The sequence below is a fragment of the Podarcis muralis genome, chromosome 5, assembly GCF_964188315.1.
Source record: "Podarcis muralis chromosome 5, rPodMur119.hap1.1, whole genome shotgun sequence".
NCBI lineage: Eukaryota > Metazoa > Chordata > Lepidosauria > Squamata > Lacertidae > Podarcis > Podarcis muralis.
In genome coordinates this window covers 72,133,898-72,148,664 of record NC_135659.1, presented here as the reverse complement: position 1 = coordinate 72,148,664, position 14,767 = coordinate 72,133,898, and the positions used below count along the sequence as shown (strand labels likewise).

Genomic DNA, 14,767 nt, shown 5'->3' with positions numbered 1-14,767 from the left:
CAGGGTCTCCCAGGCTAATCTCAGGGCATGCATTGGAGGGGGGCTGTCCTTCAGATATTTGTGTAGGGCTTTATATGCTAAAGTCAGCACTTTAATTTGGGCCCCTAGATGATCAGTGTTACATTATGGGACACCATAAAGCAACCTTTTTGCCCCATTATGCATCGGCTGTAGCTTCCAGATTGTGTTTATGGGTAGCCTCATGTAAAGCATATTGCAGTAACCCAACTTGGGAGGTTACAAGGACATGATGTTCCGGTCTCAGAACATTTGGAGCTGGAGATTAGAACAGGTGCTCCTCACCACTGAAATCATCTGCGCTTCAAGTGACAACTTTGAGTCTAGGAATGCCCCCAACTACATAATTCCTCTTCAGGGTGAGTGTAATCTACTGTCCAATTGTGAGACACCTATCATCAGCACCTCCATTTTGTCAAGATTCAGCTTATACTCTATGGAAATACAGTGGTACCTCGGGTTAAGTACTAAATTCGTTCCGGAGGTCCGTTCTTAACCTGAAACTGTTCTTAACCTGAGGTACCACTTTAGCTAATGGGGCCTCCCGCTGCCGCCGCACCGCCAGAGCACGACTTCTGTTCTCATCCTGAAGCAAAGTTCTTAACTCGAGGTACTATTTCTGAGTTAGCAGAGTCTGTAACCTGAAGCGTCTGTAACCCGAAGTGTATGTAACCCGAGGTGCCACTGTAATAACGAAAGAAAAGCTACAGCACCACATAAGATTTTTGTCATAGGAAGAGTGTATTTAACAGATAACATACAATGAGAATGTTTGGAAGTCTTCTTTAAAACCTCAACTATTTCTTCTTCTTCTTCTTTATTTTATTTTTATTTATTTTTATTTTTCATAAATTGTAGTGTCATGTATATTGTGAGGTATACAAAGTATCTTCGCTTCAGCTGCCATCATTTTCTTTTTTGTTACAAACGAAAACAGAGAGTGTTGTATAACTGTTGTATAAATGTATATTTTAAAAAATAATAAAGATTGAATACAAAATGGGGAGGGGTGAGGAAGGGGAAATTCCTCCCGCTTCTGGTTTGCCTGATTCAGCTGCCTGAAATGGTTGTTTTAGAATTAAAATGGGCAGGACAAAGCAAGGAAGCAATTACTCTCCCTTTCAGTTCGTCTGTCTTTGCCACAATGCGACTTCTCACATACTCCACCCTGCTGAACTAAATACTACAGCCCATATTTGTCTCCTTTCTGTACACACTAACTTGCTAAATCTCTTTCTTGCTCTTTCTCAGAAATGACTCAAACTATGAATCAGCACAATACATTCACAGGGACCGCTGTCCAGCTATCGGGCAATTCCTGAAGACAGGTAGGTTGATATGGAAGCATGCTGCTCACAGTACTCTCCTCTATTTAATGCCACCTCAAACCTTGACTATACAAAAATTGTCTATGACGTTGCCCTCTTCTGAACAAAAAGACTGCCAAAGAAGGGATGCTATAATAATTTTCTTGCAAGTAAACTCCACTGAATTCAACGCAGCCTTCCTTTGCAGTATTCCCGTAAAGGAATACACAGCAAAGGCGATCCAGTGCACTTACATTTGGAGTACATATTGGAGGATGCTTTTTACTTTGAGTAAAATATAAATAGCCCTTCAAAAGTGATACGCATCTGATCACCATGATAAATATGGACTTTTCCTCCAGAACTCTTAAAAGCAGTGGTGATAGGGCATAATGAATGAATGACTGAATCTTTATTTGCGTCAGCCATCGGCCATAGCAATAAAACAACAATATGATATACAAATAATTTTTTAAAAGTCAACTACAGTATATAAAATACATTTTAGGGTTTTGAATCAATAGTCAAATAGTGGATCTTATTCTAATTGCCCCAGCTAAAAACTTTGCAAGGTATAATTGAATGTTAAGGGTATAAAGGTAAAGGGACCCCTGACCAATAAGTCCAGTTGCGGATAACACTGGGGTTGGGGTGCTCATCTCACTTTACTGGCCGAGGGAGCCGCCGTTTGTCATGTGGCCAGCATGACTAAGCCGCTTCTGGAGAACCAGAGCTGTGCACGGAAACGCTGTTTACCTTCCCTATTTATCTACTTGCACCTGACGTGCTTTTGAACTGCTAGGTGGGCAAGAGCTGGGACCGAATAACGGGAGCTCACCCCGTCGCGAGGATTCAAACCGCCGACCTTCTGATTGGCAAACCCTAAGGCTCTGTGGTTTAGACCACAGCACCACCCGCATCCCTCAAGGGTATAAACTGTGGCTATTATAAAACTTAGAGATAAATGATACGTTAAAATCCTCCTGCATAGATACTATTTTTAAAAAACTGATGTCAATTGATTTTTCAGTATCAGTATGTGCCAATTTTGGGATGAGAGGGAGGTTTTTTGTGGGTGTTGTAGCTAGAAAATAAAGGATTGAGCTTCTACTCCCCACTTGCTGCAGTGGAGACTGGGCTTCCAAGCTTACCTTTTCTCAAGTATATACTTGAAAAAAGTACATGCACAGACCCTGAAAATTGAGATATGTGGAAAACCTGCTCTTGGTGCCCCTGACTTTAGAGGAAAGCCAAATGCTGACAGGAGACGAGGCCTTCTCTGCACTGGCACCCTAGTTGTGGAACTTCTCCAGAGAAATCAGTTGAGTGCCTTATCTATGAAGTTGTAAGTAATAGATTTAAGCTTTCCCCAGGCATTTTAGTTCCTAGCTTAGTGACTAAAGATTAGAATCATACTGATCAGTTAACCGAGCATATTCCGCATGCCTGCTCAAAAATAAGTCCTGTTGAATTCAACAGCATGTACTCCCAGTTAAGAGTGTACATGAACACTTTCAACTGAGGAAGTCCTGCTGATCAACAATAAGACATGCTGCTGCATAGACTTGCACAGGACTGCACAGTTAATTGCTGTTTTTACTAGGATAATTTTGTTTAATGCTACTTCTTACGCTTTTACATTTTTTATCAGCTGTTGTTTGGGTTTTATTTTACTGATCATGGTATTTAAATGATTTTATCATTATCCAATTTGGAAATTGTGCATCTAGCCGAAAATTGGGTTGTAATATTTTGAAATAACATAATAATAAAAAAGATCCTTGCTCCAGAGGTTAGGACCTGATTCAAGTTACAAGAAAAGAGATTCTGACTAAACATCAGGAATAACTTTCTGAAACTGAGAACTGTTCAACAGTGGAACAGACTCCCGCAAGAGGTGATGGATTCTCCTTCCTTGGAGGTTTTTAAGCAGAAGTTAGATGGCCATCTGTCATGTATGCTCTTGTTGAGATTCCTGCATTGCAGGGTGGTGGACTAGATGACTCTTGGGGTCCCTTCCAATTTACAATAATATGATTCTGTGAAATTGCTTCTAGATCCCACTTGTCATCAGAATCTCTCTGGACTTAATTCCCCACAGCTCATCCATGGATCTGATCCATGGCAAAAAGTGATAGATTTCCTATGCATTCCAAAATCTTGTCTAAGAAAGACTGCAATATAAACAGAGCATGGAGACCCACTGATGTGCCTCTCCTCTCTCTCCTCCTTACTACAGCCCTGATTTCTTAAGCAAAACCCTGTGTGTTGATCAAAACCTGGTGTGCATAGATATGCATGTGAGCCACACATAAATATTTTTTGATGGCTTTATCCCTGAGCCCCCAAGCATGACATAATGGATTGGTGTGGTTATTCATCTTTTCCCCAATATGTATACATATTGGGGTTACAGACACTTCGGGCTGAGTGATTTCGGGTTGCGCACCAACCCGCACTGAAATGGGTTACTTCCGGGTTTCAGCGCTTGCGCATGCGCAGAAGGACCGAATAGCGACCCGTGCATGCGCAGCCGCGGCACTGCGGGTTGCGAACATGCTTCCTGCATGGATCACTTTCGCAACCCGAACGTCCATGGAACGTACCATGGAACCACTTCGGGAAGGTGGGGCTAATCACACCTCCACACAGAATGATCATCCCATGGCATACATGCACTATAAACCACACACACACACACACACACACACACACACACACACACACAGGTTTGCAGGGACCTTTCAGGTCATCTAGTTCAGTCCTCCTGATCAACGCAGAAAATGCTCTGCAAGATGCAACTACAGCATCTCTGACAGATGGCATAAATACCTCCAGCAAAGGTGGAGCAACAAATAACAAATGCTCTCTGTCTTTTGTCACTCTCCTCTGGACATGCTTCAGTTCATCAATGCCCTTCTTAAAACGTGGAGCCCAAAACTTCGCACAGTGCTCCAGGTGAAGCCTGGCCAAGAGCAGAATAAAATGGCCACTAAGCTTCTGTTAACACTGCCTAAGATTCCATTTGTAGCAGTCACATCACAGTACTGCCTTGTGTTTAAAAAAATCAGTACTTTTTTAACGTGTCCGAACCAGTACATTCTGTGTTGCTGCTTCCTTGTTTCACAGGCAAAGATTGAGAGGTAACTGAATTTCACCACCTCTTTGAGACCTGTAGCCCATGAAGTCAATGACACTATCCAGCACAAACTTTGGTCTAGGTTCTCCAAACAGCAAAGTGAAAAATACTTTTGTTTGTTTTCAAAGCATCATTCCCTAGCTCTTTATGCAGGCTATATTGTTCCAAAACTATCACAGTTCTGAATGCATTTTGTTGCTATGATGTAGGCTTTTTCTTAGTCCTTGATGTGGTGGGTGGACCACTTTAATAGTGCTATATTTATCTGCCTGCAGTCCTGTTCTATTTTATATCCAAATCTTTACTGACGTCTTATTGCAAAACATTATCAAATGAAAAATTAGGGAGATGGAGCATACAGTATCTCCCAACTTATTTAAAATGTTTATAGCACTTCTTACAATCTGGAGTGCTAAGAAAAAAAAAGCTTTGTCTGGTTTGCAACAAACACACAGTCATTTCCAGCATCCTCATTAGGTCTTAATTATGCCATTATTTATTTTTACGTTATTGGTTGTTTACCAAACATAGTTCTATTGTAATGGCCCATGCTTCATAACTAGCAAAACTATTGTGATTACAAAATGAGTGCCCTAAATGCTATTTATTAACAGATAAACCTTGTGTAACCCTGGAATGAGGACATTTAATAGCAAGAACACTACTTCAAAATCCCATTTTAAATAAGTCACCCAGACAGCTGTGCCTTTATAAAACACATTACAGCAGCACTCAGAGCCCATATGGCTCAGGGATATATACAAATTATACAATTTCTGCCATCTGATCAAATGAGGAGGACATTTTGACCCTAGAAATGAGTCAAATGCAAGTCGTAATTCAGCACCAACAGAGGACATGGTAGTAATGCATCTTGACATCTGATCAAGAAACCTGGCCATTTGACCTCATCCACAGCCCCCAAGAGCTGCAAAGCACTGTATGTACCCTAGCTTCCTGAAAACCAAAATGCAAAGGAGGCGAAGATAAGAGATGCTGTGATACACATGCTGATGTGTCTGTAAGCATGCAGCATACAAATATATACATGAATACACAAAAATGCATGGCTGTTCAATTCTCCTTCAAACCTGACCTAAGCCTACTTTGCCTGTGCTAGGGAAGCTGTCCACACAATTCCCCTGATGTCTTGAATTTATTTTGTGTTTAAGGCTGCTTCGACACAGTGAAGACAAGAAGCACCTCTGCCTAGAGCAGAAAGCTCTGAACTGACAGTTTTGACTGGACTGATAGCCTGCTCCTTCTCAAAATTCAAAACCATTGACATAGGGGCTTTGAAGTACTGAAGAAGATCCCAAGTTCAATGCTCAACATCTCCAGGTAGAGCTATGAGAGACCTCAAAGTGAAACCCTGGGAACTTGATGCCAGCCAGTATATACAATGTTTAGCCTAAAAGGATGCAGTCCGGCACCACGGATGCTGCATTTATCTGAGCAGACCAGGCTGAGTGGTGTGCAAGCAGTGGCAAGGTCTCGGGAGGACAGACTTCAGCTATGTGTGCTCTGGGGTGCTTTCTAGCCCAGTTAGGTTCTGAACATGGAAGTGGGATCCAATCTTCTCCTTTGCCTCATTCAACAAAATGTCTCAGGGCTGGGAGTGAGGGTTGGAGTGACACGGTCATATATTCCAAATATTTCTACCATGGAGGGGGCAGGGAATGGGTTAAACTTACAATTGCAACTGTACATTTTAAAAAGCAAGGGTGGTGGAGGAGTAGAAAAACCAACAGCTAAGTTCCTAGTACTTTGCCATCTGTTTAGAGGATGGCTTAAAAACCACTAAGAATGCAGAATTTTAAACACTGACACAAACAGTGCTTAACTCTTGCTGTTGGGAAATAACTATTTTTGCCTGACAGCAAAAAATATTTTCTCTCTCAAAAAATATTAAAGTGCCATTAAGGTTGAAGCTAATCTATTTGGAGGAGCATTGAATTGCCATTGTATAGTCAGTTCCTTTTCGTGCCGACCAGAAGAAGATTCACGAAACAGAGACTGAAATCTCGTTGGAGTTCTGTAGGGATTGCACCAGCACACGTATACACATAGAGGGTTGTTCTCATGGACTTATTTCAGGAATATTTGGATGGTTTAGCTTTGAGATACTGAGGTGTGCATGTCATTATTATTTTGGCATTGTTTATAATATTTAAGACTTCATGTATTAGAAGGTGTTGAAATGCTGTAGAATATTGTTAATGAATTTTTGTAAACCACATTCATAGTTGTTTGGTCTGTGATTTATCAACAAAGACAGCAAAAAAAAAAAAAAAAGTGAGTGCCATGTCCAACTTGCAGGGTAGAACCAAATTCAGTGTATGAACAGTAAAAGAAACCCCCGCCAGTTTTGCCTCATCTCGCTTGCCATGTTTTGTTTCTTCTTCTTCATGGTCTCTCTTCCCACCTTTTTTCTTTTCTCTCTGGTGGGGTGATCTTAGTCATGGTGGTTGGTGGGGAGATTACTGCTGTTGTATTGCAGTAAACTGGCTCACCACAGTAATACTGTACACTGTCTCAGTTTCTACCTTACTATCATGTTCAACAACTGCACAAAATGCATGAATGCTGGTATCCAATCTACATTATTTAAATTCTCCTCTGAGCGTGTGTGTGTGTGTGTGTGTGTGTGTGTGTGTGAGAGAGAGAGAGAGAGAGAGAGAGAGAGAGAGAGAAAGAAAGAAAGAAAGAAAGAAAGAAAGAAAGAAAGAAAGAAAGAAAGAAAGAAAGAAAGAAAGAAAGAAAGAAAGTGATTAGGGTGACGAATGACACCCTGCCAACTTTATTAGACACAATAGATCTCTCACTCATCTCCGGGGTCAAATGGCCATGGCCGTTTGATCACATGTCAAGTTTCATTAATACTGATGCTCCTGTTGGGGATTGCATTACATTTTGTATTTGACTCATTGTGAGGGTCAAATGCCCTTCTGATTCAATTGAACAACAGGAATTATTTTCATGCAGCAGTTGTGTGCCGCTGTGACTAAGAGTCTGTCAGCATTTCTATTATGCTATATGCCTTTGGTGTTCACAGGATTATTTCTCAGTTCAGACAGACTGTTGTTGGCGACTGAGCTAGACATTTATAGTCCAGAACCACACGTTTTAAAATAATTCCAGTGGAAATGGAAGATTTGTTGTCTTGCAGCCTGGTCTTTAAAAGCTTATCAGAGTGTAAATTCTCCTTCTTTCAGTGTAACTTACTTGCAAGGAAATGCCCTTATCAGTTCACAGCCTTCAAATGCACATTTTTCAAATAAAGGTTTCTGTATCATCAGCTAATGTATCATACTGTCCACAAAGAGGAATTCAGTTGGCCAGAAAAGGAGTACAGGATATTTCAGAAAGCTAAGGCTACTTTCAGCTAAGACATAAAAAGACCTGTTCCTACCTGCGTCACAATGTGGATGAGAAAAAGCACCCCCAACTTCTATACCAGGAGTAGATGTCCAAATATTTGTTGGACTAAAATTCCCATCACCCCAACCATTGGCTTTGCTGGCTGAGGCTGATGGGAGTTGTAGTCTAACAACATCTGGAGGGCATCACATTAGCTCTTGTTGTTGTATACCATGCAATGGTAATGAAGTTTGTATTGGCTTCATCACATTTGATCATGGATGTGCAGCTGACTTCAATGCCCATTGGACACTGTACCATTCTTTATCCAATGCCAGTAGCCACATGTGCAGCCCTAATTACTATATGAAGGCACCCCTCTACCCTCCCCACCATGCCACAGTATGTGTTGTTGTTGTTGTTGTTTAGTTGTTTAGTCGTGTCCGACTCTTCATGATCCCATGGACCAGAGCACGCCAGGCACCTCTGTCCTCCACTACCTCCCACAGTTTGGGGCCACAGTATGTAGACTCTTGATACAGAAAATAGACCTATATGCAGAACTATACATGAGTTGATCTCCCCTATTGGATCGGTAATAGAGAACATTATTTGTATGAAAATCTCAACTGCAATTTTTGGCATCTCCAGGTAGGGCTGAGAAGACCCCTGACTCAAATCCTGCAAACCCACTGTCAGTCCAGGTAGACAATTCAGAATGAGATGGTCTTTTTAATTCCAGGCTGCTTCCTGTGCTCCTATGCATCCTATCAGTATTTATATGTTCAGTATTTATTTGCTTACCCCAAGAAAATGGTTTCAAGAATCAAATAATTTCAATCTTGCAGAATTAGCATGAAGAAATGTAACATATATAAGACACAAATTGTGATCAGCATAAGAGGAATAATCAGGGAGTGAGGTGATTTGCTCACTGAACTATATTAGAAAAACTTAGCTCATCACCGCTAGACATCCAAGCTTGTCAATTTACAGTATTTAATTCTCCACCACATCTTTAGCTACATTAGCAGTGGGGAGTGTGCAACATTTTCTGACTAAAAGGAAGGAAAACACACCACATTGATGAACTGCTGGGTAAAGAGTTAGCAATATGTTAAAACCCTCTGGGAAAACTGAGTGATATTCTTGTGTGTGCTATAGAGTCATAGCTGTCATGATTATTTACTCCCCTCTCAAATGAGATTCTGAAGATGCGTTCCTGATGTTTTAATGCACTTACGTAGGGTTAGACAAGGTTCAACAAACAACAAATGATATATAGAGTGCTTGTTTTAATACAATGTGTATGTGATTAGCAATGATGTTATGACCAATGCAATAAAAGGTGCTTTGGTAAATAAACAGCAATGTCAAAGTAAATATTGGCAAGATTGCAAACTAATGAGGGTGAGAACAGGAAGCCAAAGCAAATTTTATCATACATTGCTGCTATTAAAATAAAAGGAAACACACTTTTATGTGGGCGGATGGGGGGGGGAGCGCTAAGAGATCTAAACAATGTACCTTTTTAAAATGATATAGTTTCTATTAGAATCAAAAGTAACATTTTTAAGGCAGTTTAAAAAAGATGAGTCATTCTAATACTTGATTCATATTATCACAGTAAAAGGTAAAGGTACCCCTGCCCGTACGGGCCAGTCGTGACCGACTCTGGGGTTGCGTGCTCATCTCACTTAAGAGGCCGGGAGCCAGCGCTGTCCGAAGACACTTCCGGGTCACGTGGCCAGCGTGACAAAGCTGCTCTGGTGAGCCAGCACCAGGACAGCACACGGAAACGCCGTTTACCTTCCCGCTATAAAGTGGTCCCTATTTATCTACTTGCACTTAAGGGTGCTTTTGAACTGCTAGGTGGGCAGGAGCTGGGACCGAACGGCGGGAGCTCACCCCGCCGCGGGGATTCGAACCGCCAACCATACGATCGGCAAGTCCTAGGCACTGAGGTTTTACCCACAGCGCCACCCGCGTCCCATTATCACAGTAGTCACCTGCAATTTTATCCTGCTGTTAAGCCCAAAAAAAGAAAAAATAAAGGCAAAGGAGTAAAAAGTTCCTGGTGTTTCAACAGAGCTAATGGAGAGACCTTGCAGTTCCATCACTCTCCTTCTCACACATCCTGATGGCATGGCTGCTATAGATCACAGCTGAGGTTGCAACCTAATGCATCTACTGGTTTGCAACCCAACTATCCTAGCAACCTTGCTGCTGATCTCACATATGAATTAGCTCTTAGAACAGTTATTGATGCACCAAAACCAGAGATTCCACTGTGCCTCTACATTTCACAGTCCAGTGGATGCATCATCCTTGTGCTCTACCTGCAGCTAGGGAAGAGATGGCAAAAACCCATACATACACACCAGGTTGTGGGCAGGGCCTATCAAACCTTTCTCCCCTTACATTTGTGACGGTATGGTTAACATTGCTTCACTGCAAGGTAAAGAAAGTCTATTCACACAAATAACTTGTCAGTTGTGTTGCAAGCAGCAACCAGGCTATTGATCAGATATATTAACAGTCTAAAGTTAGGGAATATAAGACTGTGCTGTTTTAGTGTGGGACAGTGCTCTTCTTTTTATACATTCTGATGTCTTTTTAGCTGATTACTTTGTGTTTACTCCACTTGTTTTTAAACTTGAGGTGGGGGGGAGTGTGATATAATATAAATGTAAACAATAAACTAATTAAGTTCAGCCACACACACTCTTATGACCACATAGCTTGTCTACTCAATGCTGGTGCATGGGTTCATATAACACTGTGTGTTGGCATCTGTCTGTCTTGTCTCCCGAGACAGAAAGAGGCCAATGCACAGTTATATGAGCCCACGCATCAGCATTCAGTGGACATCACAAATGATCAGATTGCAAACTTAGAATAAACGCATTGGGAACTTATTTGTGGAAGTCTTATTTCTACCTGATTTCTACCACAGCCTCTCTTCATAAGCATTAATCTTGATCCACAAATTCAAAACAGTTCTGTTAATGGTTATTAGCCATGTCAAGTGGGACTTGTGGCCTGCAGTGCTCCTGCTCCAGGTTTCAGCCAGTCAGCATTTCTTCTAGGAAATGTCCCCATGCCCCCATTGATTCCAGCCCCTCCACACTTCAACAGTCAGAGAGCTTTCTGTCTACTGAGCATCCCAAGTCCTCACTGGATTGTTTTAGCCAACCATCCACTTTGGGTTTCCCAGACCTTTCCTCTTATATATGGAGGGTGCTGCTTCTTGTTGTTGTTTTTTTAAGTAAAAAAAGGTGTTAAAAGGAGGAAGTTCAAATCTTAGTTATTAATTGATTTTTTTAAAAAATAAACATCTTGGGTTGCACAAGAGTGTACAGCTTCTTCAGATTTTGCGCCCCCCCCTCCATTTGAAATAAATCTTCATACAGTAATACTACAAGCTTTCCAAACAGAGGAGAATATATTTTCACTTCCCCAAGGCATCTAGAGACTGAGCAGAAGAGATTAATGAAAAACAGAATCACAACGTTTTATCATGGAAAAAAGCAGGCATATTGTAACTATATAGTATGTTAGCTACATCAAGCATTCTTGCATGGTGTACATGTCGTATAGACTTGTTGTTAACTAGTTATTCCTTTCTCCCTTGTTGTCATTTTCTGCTTGCATATATTAAAAATAAATTTATGTAACCCCCCCATATATTATTCTCATTTTACTACCCTTGTTAATTTTTTAGACAGTTAACATTTCCCCATTTCAATTCTTTGTTGTTGTTGTACTTACTTACTGCAATGCACTCATAAGCACAGTAATTCCTGCCTACAGAAAGGAAGAGATAGAGGGCAATTGTGGAGGAGATCGAAACAATGCACAACCTCACTAACAGCAATGGTTAGCAAACAGATGGTAGAGTACCACACGTGGCAGCCTCAAAGCCAATTGCTGAGTACTGCACAGTGATGTGGACAACTGGCAGACAACAAACCTGAATCAATAGCTAATGCCTGTAGCCACACCTAAAGTGGCTAACCCTGTGGTAAGACCATCTACACCACATAAAGCCCTCCTCAAGGAGTGGGGGGGGGGGAGGAATCTGGGAAGCCTGCAAGACTTTTTAAGGAGCATTTTTCCCATCCGATATTTGTCCTACCCATGTCAAAGCCCTTATGAGATGCAGAAGAGCAGGATGCAACAGTGTGGTACAGAAGGCAAAGACCCTCAGAGCAGGGCTTTTATGGTGGCTGCCCCAAAGAGATATGTCGAGAGATGACTGGCGCCCACTATCAGCACTTCCTAGAAACAACTGAAGACATTTTTGTTCTGACAGGATTTCCCAGCTGGATAAATGCGTCTTTTCCACAAGTGTTTATTTTGTTTAGTTTTAGTTTTGTTTCAAATGTATCTTCTGGATTACGTATTTTTAACTGGGTTTCCCACCCCCACCCCATTTTATTGAGATAATTTCCTGTGTTTAATGAGATAATTATGTAGAAGATGGTTTTTAGTGTGTTATTATTATTACCCCCAGTAAGAGAACTCAGAAAAAATAATTTCTAATGCATAATGCATATGGACACAATTTTGGTCCATAAGAAATCCTGGGCACAACTGTTATTAACTGAAAGGTGAGGCAAGGGAGTTGAGAAGATGCTTCTCTCCTTTCTTAATGTGGTAATGTGCTGTAAGCAAAAAGCTGAAATGGAGGGATATTCGCACAAAGTCCCTTGCTGTATGTCTCCATTGCTTTCCCATGCACAACAAAGCCTTCAGCTTAAGACAAGCTCCTACCTATAAAAATAATGGAAGCATAGATGACAAAATTAAAAATATCTAGTTCGTTCAAAGAACAGGCTAGGCGCCATCTGTAATTATCCATGGAAAAATTATCAGATTAGATTTATTTGAATTAATAATACAAATAATGCAGGTGACCTTCATAAAAATCATACCTTCTAAGAAAAATGCTGGGAAAAACAATTTTTTGTAACTTCTGAACCAGTAACAAACGTTAGAAAATGAATATATTGAAGATAAATTTTATGTTTCAACATTTTCCAATTATAATACCCTACAGTGCAGTATGATATGGCAAAGGCTATTAATGAGTTATATTTCAGATCAAAAATAAAATCCAACCAGAATAAAACTTAGCTTATCACAAGTTCATAAGGATTCTTGGCTGTGCTGAACATCAAGTGGTACCATAACTGATAGATCAGTTGACTGACATAAAAATTCAAACTTACCCATGTATGAAAAAAGTAGCAATAACATAATGTATCATTTTATGGCCTGTTTTAATAAGTTGATGAGCATTAATGACAACTCTGGGTGCAATCCTGCTTGCTCCACGCAGAAGGTGCAAGGGTCTATCATTGCCCTCCATTCCCACATGACAGCCCATGTTGTCCATGTCTGAGCATTTCCTTCCAGCAGGAGATGCCCTGGAATTTTACTCAAACCTTCAACACAAAGTCACTCTTGTCAGATATGGGAGCAGGGCCTTGTGTCTGGACCTGGACAGGAGGTGGTGGTTGCTCAGTGCTTTCGTGTAAGGCTTATGCTTGACGTGAACACTTCATCCATGACAAAACTCACAGCAGTGATGACTGGGCACCCAACCAGAAATCATGATAGAGGAGGGGGAGCGATATTGGACTCTTAACTGAGCTCCTTTGTGCCCTGAGCTCCATGCTCGAGGCAAGTGAGATTGTGCTTTCTTATCATTAATGCCACACTTTATATTTCAAGAAAGTGTAAGAATTTCAAGAAAGTGTAAGAATTTTGAACTTAATGTTAACTTTAAAAAAAAAAAATTGGCACAGGGATTTTCACATACCTAGGAAGAGCTCTCCATAGACATGTCAATTTAACCAGTAATGATCCTGTTACCTCATAGGAAGAAATTGCTTTTAAAATAAATGATGAAAATGTTGGGCATGTGGAGCCCAGAAGGGTGAATTTTTCCACACGTGGCAAATACATTCAAAAGGGGTACAATTTTATTTTTTTTAATGACTGCAGAAAGCATAAAGGAGATGGCAGGGTATACTTTACTCCTAGACCCTTTAATTTACTTCCCAATTACATTAAGAAAAATATTGCTAAAGAGGATAAAGAATTAATTCTCAGTAGGGCCGTCACAGCACGAATAATTTTGGTCCAATATTGGAAGTCTCAGAAGTGCCTGTCTGAGGCAGAATGGCTATCCAAATTATGATATACTGCTGTGCTGGCTAAATTAGGATCTTAATCAAGGGGTAGAGAACAAGGCAGAATACAAGACACTTGGGCTGTTTTTCTTTACTTATGGAGAGAAAAGAATAGGTGTCCGGAAAGGATAAAAAAAAAATAGTTTCATTATTAGAATATTAGAATTATTCCTAAATGCATATATTTTCTGGAACTTTTAGAAATAATAAATTATTATATCCATCATTGGGTGTTTCTTTAGATGCTGCATATTTCCTTCTGTCTTTGGACATGTACTGTAGGAGGGTTATCATTTTGCTTGTTGCTATGTTTTGCTTCCCAAGTTTTTTGCTGCTGTTCTGTTGGGTCTATTCAATGAAGGTCTACCAGGCTTGCATGTTGAGCATGCTGCTTTATGGTAGTGAGTCTTGGACAACTTACACCCATCAGGAGCGATGCCTCAATGTCTTCCACATGTGCTGCATCAGGAAGATTTGGGGCATCACATGGCAGGATAGAGTCTCAAGCAAAGGTGTGCTCTCCCAAGCCCACATTCCCAGCAGGTACACACTCCTGTCTCAGCGACATCTACGCTGGTTTCGTCATGTCTACTGAATGGAAGATGGCAGGATCCCCAAGGATGTAACTCTATGGGGAACTAGCTTCAGGCACTAAGCCCATTGAGAGACCAACTCTGTGTTACAAAGATGTTTGCAAATGAGACATGGAGGCTGGCAACATTAACCCCGCCATGTGGGAATCC

The 14,767-nt window shown here is 40.9% G+C and overlaps 1 protein-coding gene across 11 annotated transcripts in view; it reads right to left on the bottom strand.

The window, feature by feature from the left end:
- The window catches only part of TOX2 (TOX high mobility group box family member 2), a 223,774-nt gene that overhangs the window by 131,709 nt on the left and 77,298 nt on the right, over positions 1-14,767 (bottom strand). The window lies entirely within an intron of this gene.